Below are 10,247 nucleotides of genomic sequence, written 5' to 3' on the forward strand. Positions count from 1 at the left end.
GTAATGGCCTCTTCCCTGGCCCCTGCAACACTGCTACACCAAGCTTGGTGAAACTTGGTGATGTAGTTTTGCATAAACCTGCTAACCTGAAAACACGACCCCCTCAGCCCCGGTAGATGGCACTGCCCTTGACTGAAGACGTTTTGCTCATGTCAGGCATCCCACTGTGGAACATGCACCCTTTGTCGTAGGTCTGCCTTGGATTTAGCTCTACGATCCAAACATTATCCTCTAGGATGACCTGCTTGATCTCTCTCTGTCATTTCCAATGCTGAAGTCGGGCCCCAGCAGGGTTGGCTGTTCCTGAGCTTCCACACTTCTCCTCTTTTTCATCCGTGCCAAGGAGTTTTTCTCTCCCTGCCGCTGCATCACTCTTACAGCTGCGCAAGTGACTTTTTCACCCAGTACACTTATGCTTTCCATACTTTTGTATCATTTACTCCGTGTCCATTTCGTGACAGCCAGCATGGATCTAGGAAATATCCATCGGCGCTCTTAATGATATTGTTTTTTTATTTGGTTTAAGCTGCAGCTGCAAGAGTGTGTTTGTACTGGATTATCACTACATTATAGGTATTTAACTTTGGATTCATTTGTATTTTTAAGTAAAACGTCTCAGGAGCCATTAAACAGATTGCCTTGAACATTTATGCCCACCTCAGGATCAATCATCAAAGTTCATTTCATGAACTTTAAGAAAAAAATATCAAATATGCACATCACTGGGAGGACGCTCACATGAGCATTAACCTCAAGCGTCCCACAGTTCTGCGGTCTTGTTCTTAATATACAGCCCAACCAATAAAATTACATCAAAATGCGTCCTTGAATAATACTGATTCAGCACAGAAACACATGCATCAAATGTTTTTGGTTTGGTTTTTTTTGTTCTGTCTTTTCCCAATGAACTCAGGTTTGGATTTGTTGAACAGGTGTTGTATTGCATTGTATTTCACCTCACACGTGGACCACTCAGGCAAATACAGCAAAGTGATTGGATTAAAGTGAACACATCATCCGAGCAGGTACTTTAGGGAGCACCACAGCACAGCGCGTGCAGTTCAACTGAGTTCAGTGAACGCATGAACGGTACGTTTTTTTCAGATATTTCACAACATAACTTTACGTTTACTTGGAATCCATTTTTGTTATCGATGTCAAGTATAGATTGTCTTTAAAACGACGACTGCACACACAAAAAATCTGCTCATAACTTAAAATGTAAATTGTATTCGCATTTTTTTTGTTTTCCTGTAGGAGGAAAAGCTTCAAACCTAAAAGTTCAGACAGAGAATGACAAGAGAAGGATCTTAAAGCATTTTAACACGAGTGTCTCGCTCCACAGACCTCCGGGAGACGTGAACTGTAAAGAACAAACACTGGGTGTCCGGGATTCCGTCCTAATCTAATGACTCAGGAGGACGAGACACATCTACTTAAAAGGACAGGTCATTGTTCTCGCTACAATCCCAATCACTTCCAACCACCTTAAAACGTAACAACCTCATATTACCTCCTAGCTCCTAAGCCTCATATCTGACTTTGTACCACAGTGTGTCTACAATAGTAATAAAAAATACGTGGCTATGTTAATTTGGTTAAATCATACATGTTTGAATTGCAAGAGTAACAGTACAAATCCAAGCGAACTCCTTGGGTCAGCAAAATGTTAATAATTTTGATTCAAGAATAAATCAGGTCATGTCGGTCTGAGTTAGTTTAAACCTTCACCCCGCGGGACCCTGCGGGTATCTGACAGCAGCCCTGCATTAGATTTGTTTGTAAATAATTTACTTCATGTCTGTCTACGCCTGCTGCCCTTCATCTGGGATTTCTGAGATCCAGAAGTGTCAGAAATCCCAGCAGAGACATCCAGCAGAAGGCTTTTGGAAAACTGACATTTATCTCATCTCTACTCTGTCCAAATCACCTAAGAGTTTTTTTTTTAGAGACATCATTATTCAAGAGTTGCAGTATTGATGCTCTGCAAGTGGAACAGCTGCTAACACAGATATGTGCAGCCAGCGAATTGTCCTGAATAAAACAGAGAATTTAGTTTGGCCCTGGCTGCACCACTACATTTGGAGTCCATTAGTTCACAATTGCACAATCACAGTGCCATAAGTTATAGTCTTGTCCTGGTTGGTCAGCACACAGCTGAGGAAGAATCTCATTGGTTGACTGAATGCTGTGGCATTGCGTGAGCTGAATTTGAATTCGGGACAATTTTGTGGTGGATTAGAAAGATTTCCAGCCAGAAGAATGATCCACAACTTCCTAGACCACTCCCTCATTATGGACTCTTGGCGTCAGATTCACTTGGTGGGATGTCCCGCGCCGTCTCTAAAAGAATAAAAGAGACGCCAGTTCCATAATGTTCAGATCCAAACCTCATGGCTGCCTGGCTAGATTTTTTTTCTAGTTTCTGCTCTCCATCCATCCAAATCTGAAGAAAATGAATGATGTGAAGTTACATTCTCCTACTTAGCTGATTTAGAGTCATATCTTCATCAAGAAAAATACTCATTCTGGTTGCAACGCAGGACTTTGATTTGAATGTTCAGGCGTCATGAGTGGGAATGAAAAAGCCTGTTGTCGGAGTTTGACTAAAACCTCTGCGGCCTAGACTTCAGAATGATGCTTGGAACTTTTAACAGCTGAAATATTAGGAAAAAAGTTCATTAAAAGTAGATAAAAGTACAGTATATGGAATTCACAATTAATTATATGACAAAAATGATTAATGATCATGGTTGAACGAGGTTTTCCTTAAAATATCGGCACTTGTATCTCTGCATCTGCAGATATTTGCTTGCTTTTTAGCCAAATATATCGCTATCGGTCAGATGGCCAATATTTAACTGTATCAATCTATTTTTTGCTCGGATCTCATTTTTTTGCTCGTCGTCTGTTGATTGTGTTGAAGAAAGAATGCCGTAAATATTAGATTTATGAGCCTTCTTTTTAAGGAAAAAACATTTTTGAAAGTCACATCTCGCATTTGTTTTGTGTGTGCAAAATAGGAATGACGAAATAAATACCTAATAAACTTGTTTACGATAATATCTGCAAATCATTGTGAAACATACCAGGTATCAGGAAGAACTCCGCTATCGTTCATCCCGTGATTTAACAGGTAATGACGCCATCCCCTCACGTAACCCCAGGGGTTCATGGAAGCTCTCCACCCACCTGCGCTCGTCCCCCGCCCCTCCTCTGTATATACATATGCACACCCTTTGTTCTCAGATCGATAGTCAAGCTCCATCTGAGTTCTTCAGAAGTCCACCTGGGTTTGACTTTGCCTGATTAATAGTTACTGATGATCGTCAACAGCTGCTCTCTTGCCTACTCAATGTGACGGAGTGTGACTTTCTCTACCTCGCCATTTTTACCGTCGACATCCATTTTCAGTTTGAACAAAATGCATTCCCAACAGTTTGCACACGTTCCGCTGAGAAGAGTTAGACTGATATTAGAAGTCTCATAGCAGTAAACAATACTCTGGGTGTCAAGCAGAAGACTTCTCACCTGTGGTTCACAGTGATGACCCTCTATGACATTACAATCCAGGCTTCAGGGGTTTGATTAGAGTAAGAGCCTTATAAGCAACGGGAGGTCAGATGGATGTCTGAAAGCAATGATTGCCTGCAAGGACACGTTAGTGCAGGATTAAACCCAAGTGTTCTGGCATGGCCTCATATGGTGACAAAACTGCAGAGACAAAAAGAAGAGTACTCCCTTCGCACACCACACACTTCTTAATAGGTCGTCTTTGGTTAATCATCACGTCATACAAATCTGTCTGAAATCGTCTTAGGGTTGACAGTGTAAGTCTTTGGCCTTTTTGTTTTTTAAACATTTGAATGCGTTTTGAGAAAAAAATGCATGAATATACCATTTTTTTGTACGTGCTACAGTCAGTTGGCGTCGACATTGCGTCTGCGTGAGCATAAGTTAACTGCAGGACCTCTTGGTTGAGGCTTTTTTTTTTTTTTTACAACTGAATATGAATAATATTACAAATATAACTGTAATAGATTACTACTTCAAAAAAACATTCCATATTTCTACAATCAAATGTTCTCCCAGCTTACTGATACAGAGCAATAAGATAGGATTTATCTGTCCGCCTGCCCTCACAAATTCAACGTGGGGTTTCACTTATGCTGCAGCGATCAAAGACAGAATCCACATATACAAAATGGAAACAAATTACATGAGCAGCATAAACCTAGGCTCCTAAAGCACAAATAAACAATAGATAACCTTGCATCAGTAAAAGCAAAGTTAAGGAGGGTCCTTGCTAAGAAGAAAGTCCCTCTTTGGCTCGCCCTTAACTTGTCTGCTGCTATTTAGGCTATTGAAGCTGGGATAGATTGATTTTTAGATGTTTGGTCTGCAACTTAAACCTTAAATCTGCCACCACCACCACCAACAACCCCCCCCCCCCCAACAATATGTGTGTGAGGTGAATAGACTTGACATGGAAACAACAGGACTTAAGGGTAGTTAAGAATCTTAACCTTAACAAACCTCTAAATCCAGCTCCAAAAGACCACACAAACTTAGGACACATCTCTCCACTCCACAGTGAAACACCACAACGGTGGTTTAAAAATGATGCAGTACATCGAGATCGAGCGACGGCGTGGGGCTTTCTCACGGCAGACATTTTCTCGCTCTGCAAGAACAATAGAATGCATCATTTCCTCTGAGGGGCGTAAGGTTTTATCAGGCTGTTCGCGGGGTGATGGTGGGGACTTATTAATTTGGGGGCTCTTTTTTGCATTCAGACAAAACATCCATTGTGAGAAAGTACAAAGCTAAATTACTTACTGCAAATTACTGATTGAACTGTAGTCAACTGAATATCTTACGTGATATTTACCAGATAACAAAGGATGGTTTGCTTTAAAGTGCTCTAAGCGCCTTCTATTCACTGGAGTAATCCATTTCCGTGAGCTCAGCCAAAGCCCGTCTGGCCATAATGTGATGGAGGCACCGATTATGTTCCTGCCGCACCTTAGCATGTTGACCTGGATCAGAATTAAATGGATTGAGTGATCAGCAGTCAAACCGCCTTTTCTCTAACAGTTTCTTGTTCTTTGAAATGGAAATTCACCCAGAGAGCCAAGAGGATGGAGAATAAACCACCAGAAGCCAAGAGAAGCCAGGATTTCTAGGTGTATCACTTTAATTCTATTCAATTTTTTACTGTGCAGGCTACTCACTGTGTACTTTGTACTGTTTAATATGTATTTTTTACTGTTTACTGCTATGCACGTCATCTCACACCATAAGCGTAGCTCTCTTTGACTGTTGTGTACCTGAAAGATACTCTATTTTGCATTGTACTGTGTATTTTACTGTGTTAACTGTGATTGTACAGATTGTATTAGACGTTGCGTAACCTATTACATATGACATCTATACAATAGGCTACCAGATTTAGCTTCCTGATAACTTTATGTATGTGACTTTTTTTCTTAAACCAACTGAATTATATGACTTCATTTGTCCATGAGGATGTCAGATATGTATATGAAATATCTGCAATGGTCACCAGAGCTCTAAACATTGATAACAACCACACAAAAAACAGATTTTTCATATATTTGGTTAATTACACAGACACTCCTATCTTTTACTTTTCAGTAAGTGTGGAGCAACTCAGTTCATTTATAATGTTAGAAAGTGGAATTAATGCTCACTATCAATAATTTCCGGCTAAAAATACGGCACCAAGGGCGGAAAAAAATGGCTATAAAGGTATTTGCAGGGTCATTAGCACTTTAACAAGATTGATTCACAGCCAGCGGAGTGGCTTAGAGGGAATTCTCACTTCCGGAGCACTAGTTTAATTAACTTATTTCATGAATCCTAAATCTGGATCAGTCACAGGTGTTAGTGGATTCTCTCCACCTGTGATTGCCTTCAAGATAAACATCACTTTTAACATGTCGAAGCAGCTCTATTCTGAGGTTTTATCATTTAACCATGGTTGTCCACGTTGCTCTGAAACCGAACATCAGCAGAAGTTGTTTTTTTTTTTTTTATATCTCTTTTTTTTTTGTAGGCACTGAGAGACATGGCTAAAATGTGTCTTTACTCCCACTTGAGGAGGTTAGGGAGGAGGTTGTTTCCGTTCGCGTTTGAGTGAGTAGAGCATTGACGGAGGTAATATGAATAACATCTCAAAGGCCCACATCTTTTTGTTTTTTTTGTTTTGTTTTGGTGTGTGTTGTGGGAAAGGGCTTTTAACTGAAGGAATGTTCCGAGGTTAGATCGGGTGACATCACATCCGGAATGTGAGGATAGCGTTAAACTGTTCCCCAAATGTTTGTAGAACTAAAAATGTTCACTCTTCAAGCACAATTTGTTTGAAGAACAGGCAAATCTTTCTTCTTTTGCTGCGGTGTAAACAGAAATTAAGTGAGCTCAAATTAAAGTTGAGCAGAACTTCTCCCTGGAGCAGATGATTGTAAAAAAGACTGTTAAAGAAAATAGTTTCCATGAGAAACTTTTGCACTGAAAATTATTTCCGTACAATTTTTTGAAAAAAATAGCTACTGAATACATTTGGATAGGGAACTTAAGATAAAATATCCTGAAATATAACATGGATTTCAAATATAAAATTCTGACATTTTAAATTCTGTTCGGACATAAAAGACATTATGAATATTCACAAGAAAGGAAACAGAGACTGTACAGTCAAAAGGTAGACACCAAGACACAGACAGAGACACGGTGGGAAGTTTGGACTTCCAAACAAGCCCTGGGGGTGTGAGAAAACTATTAAAATGTGACGTCGTCATAGTTACCATAAAAAAGAAATTGTGGAAATTCCCTGTCCACAGGAAGGTCCATGTACTCCTGGTCTGGAACACAGAACCTCCAGTTTGGAGATGTCAGTGGGCAACCAGAGCCCATGACCTACCACTGAGCCATTGCCCCCCTTTTCCAGCGATCATCCAGATCATATCTGCATCACAAGATGCCCATAAATAAACAAAGTACCAAACACCAGAGCCCAAAAAATAAAGCACACTGGGAATAAAAACATCCCATCTGTCTCATAAACACAAAAATTATATTAAAGATGAGCCTTTGGTTTACCGTGAGAAATCTTTTTACAAGAGTAAGACGGAGAGGAAAGAGAAGGAGGAGCAGCAGGAAGACAAATAGAAGAGGCTCCATGTGTAGAACTGTCTGGATTAAAAACGCTCCTTCAACCTTCAAGTCATTTGTCTCTTGTTCCTCTGAAGGAATGAACATCTTTAGTCTGCATCACCCAGAAAAAAGATCAGATATTTGACTTGTGAATTGAAGTCAACTTGAAAATTTATTACAAAAAAACCAACTGATAGACGTGCACAGCAATGATCAAGAAAACTGGTATCATTTAAGACACAAGAATGCAGCGGAACACATGGAGACTTTCTCCTTCTTAACCAGCCTGGTCCAGTCGGGGGGGGGGGGGGGGGAGCGTTGACTTAAACCACGAGTCTTCTGATCACGAGAAACATCTCTCGGGTCTAACTTTGAGAAGAGTCCACCTAACTGATGAGTATTGGGATGATCTGTGTGGAATTAGCGTACATCGTCCAGGCAACATAGAGACGCCTGTAATTTATTTCACAAAAACTGTTTGCTCCAGTTTGCAGTCCAGCTGTTTGTATGCTCTGTTTTCTACTGACTGCAACAGTCAACTGGAGTCGTGAAGCAGGGACAGAAAATGAGGTCATGTCATCTCATATAAGTCTTCCTCCTCACTGCACTTACTCCAGAGCCTCCCAACAGTGGTGGAGGGTTAGCCCTTTAAAGTCTGTAGAGACGTACTGATACTATCACAAGGAGACAGGAGGTGCCAGGGGATGTGAAGCTCCGCCAAATGTTGCTCCTGACTACACTTGTGAAGGCACGAGAAGATGCCAACAATATTTCACACTGAGACATTCTGGTGTGACAAGAAAGAAAGAGGAGGAGGAGGAGGAGGAGCTACATATATATATAAATGGGTTGTAGCTTGCAGAGACCATCAGGAATGGCGAAACAATTTCCGTATTTGGAAATTTAATAATTCATATATTTGATCGAATCAGTCAAAACATCAAAGTTAGAAATTCGCTTGTTTGTCCGTTCTCTCCTGAGCCGGACGTGAAGATCCACTTCTCTATCTCTTTGCCCCATAAGGGAGCCGAGACCTGCTAACTGCTAGTTAGCTTAGCTCAACGGATGGTTGTGAATGGGCAGGTTAGCATACTTCTGTATGTTAATCTGTATGCAGGTGATCATTTAGATGAGGTTCAGGATATTTGTTTATCTAGAAGTAATCAAGCTCTCTAAAAATGTCGGCCATGAAGAGTAGAAGCAATTGTTCTTCGTCAACAGGGACATTTTGTTTTGGCGCGTGAAATCACTGCGCCCAGGTACACGACTAATTCTCTGATATAAAGTTACAATGTCTGGTGATTTTGAGTCATTCTTTCATAGCAAATGCTATTGTCTTAATGCAGGTCAAGACCATTTAGGAGAAAAGTGTATTTGATGATTTTTTTTATTAAGGTATTGCCATCCACGATCATTCGTTGTGCTAGGCTAACTAGCGGCCAGGTGGTCTCAACTCTCTCAGGGAGGGGCGTGGATGCTCCTGCCTGACTCCGCAAAGGACGAACAATGAGCATACTTCCAAAAAAGGCGTTGTTTCTCTTTAAGTGCCTGACACTGATTATTTTATTGGGATTTTTTTGGGCTTCTTGTCATCAATCTGTTCTTCTCAGCAAACATTGTTTAGGGGATTTTAAGGAGGAACACATATTTCTTTAACATGGAGGGCATCTTGTAATAAATCTATCTGGCTCATTCGACTACTGTATGTTTAAAAAAAAAAAAAAAAAGGTAATTTATCCAAATTCAGCCAAATGTATGATTTAACACTTTTCAGAATTTCAGATGGTTAGAACATGTAGAATTCATCCCATCACGTGTATTTCACATGATACTTTGCACATGTGAAATACACGTGTTTTGACAGGAGTGGAAATTAGAGAATAGAATGTTCTTCTGTTGGCAACTGCAACAACTCGTTATCTTTCTACTGGAGACCTTCACATTCGCGGTGGCAGACAGAGTTTTTCTGTGAGAGACTCTGTGTGTGTCTGGGTAGATGATGTTTCCTGTGAGGGAGCAAAGAGAGAAGTGCGGAGAGCGTGATGCTCCGCTGGCTGATGCACAGTGACAGACTGTTTGCAGTTAAGAGCGGAAAGTTGCATGTTAGGCAGGTCAGCAGATGCTGAGCTGACAGTTAATGAAATATTCAACTCTCGACCCTGCTGCTATCGCCACTTCTTAATCTCTGGCTGGATGTCTTCTTAAGGTTTGAAAAACTGCAAAAGGGAAATACGACACATTTTCAAAACAATTACAGCTCAAGGTTTATCCGGAGCTTTTGACCGAATCACACCGACAGATGGAGTTTATTGGGATCTCATGGAACCCCGGCTCTCCGTTATTCTGAGAAATTTAAGGGAAAATAACTTTTAAAACGGCCCTTAAAGTTTCACTGAAAATAAAACTGCTAGAAATAGAAATGCATTTCATTTGACATATTTTTCCCCATAAAAAAAAAGCATGTCCATAAAACACTCTGTAAGATAATATTGAGTTGGCTGCCTACTCTACTGCCATCTACTGCTGTATAGTGTCATTGCAAATGTGTCCTGCAGATCCAGTTTCTAAGTTTCAAACCAGACAATAACAGAGGCCCAAACACACTTTTAGAGATATCAAATCTTATTAATAATGTATTTTACCAGATAGAAACACGTTCCCACCATGTTTCAGGTCATTAATCATGTCAACATCCATTCATCCACCACAATACCTTGAAGCAAGTTTTCATGACTATCTCTTGCTAGAAACATTTATACACAAGGAAAACTTGAATTAGGGCTGCACGGTGGTGCAGTGGTCAGCACTGTCACCTCACAGCAAGAAGGTTCTGGGTGTGAGCCCCGGCTTCATCACAGGATCTTTCTGTGTGGAGTCTCCATGTTCTCCCTGTTCCTGTGTGGGTTCTCTCTGGTACTCCAGCTTCCTCCCACAGTCCAAAGACATCAAGAGGGGACGAGGCTGATTGATACTCTAAATCACAGGTGTCAGACTGATCCAGTAAAGGGCCGTGTGGCTGCAGGTTTTCATTCCAAACGAGGAAAAGCAACACCTGAATCTACTTAAATCAA

Source organism: Aulostomus chinensis, chromosome 15 (assembly GCF_037954235.1).
Source record: "Aulostomus chinensis isolate RoL2024-O1b breed Wild chromosome 15, RoL_Achi_v1.0, whole genome shotgun sequence".
Lineage (NCBI taxonomy): Eukaryota > Metazoa > Chordata > Actinopteri > Syngnathiformes > Aulostomidae > Aulostomus > Aulostomus chinensis.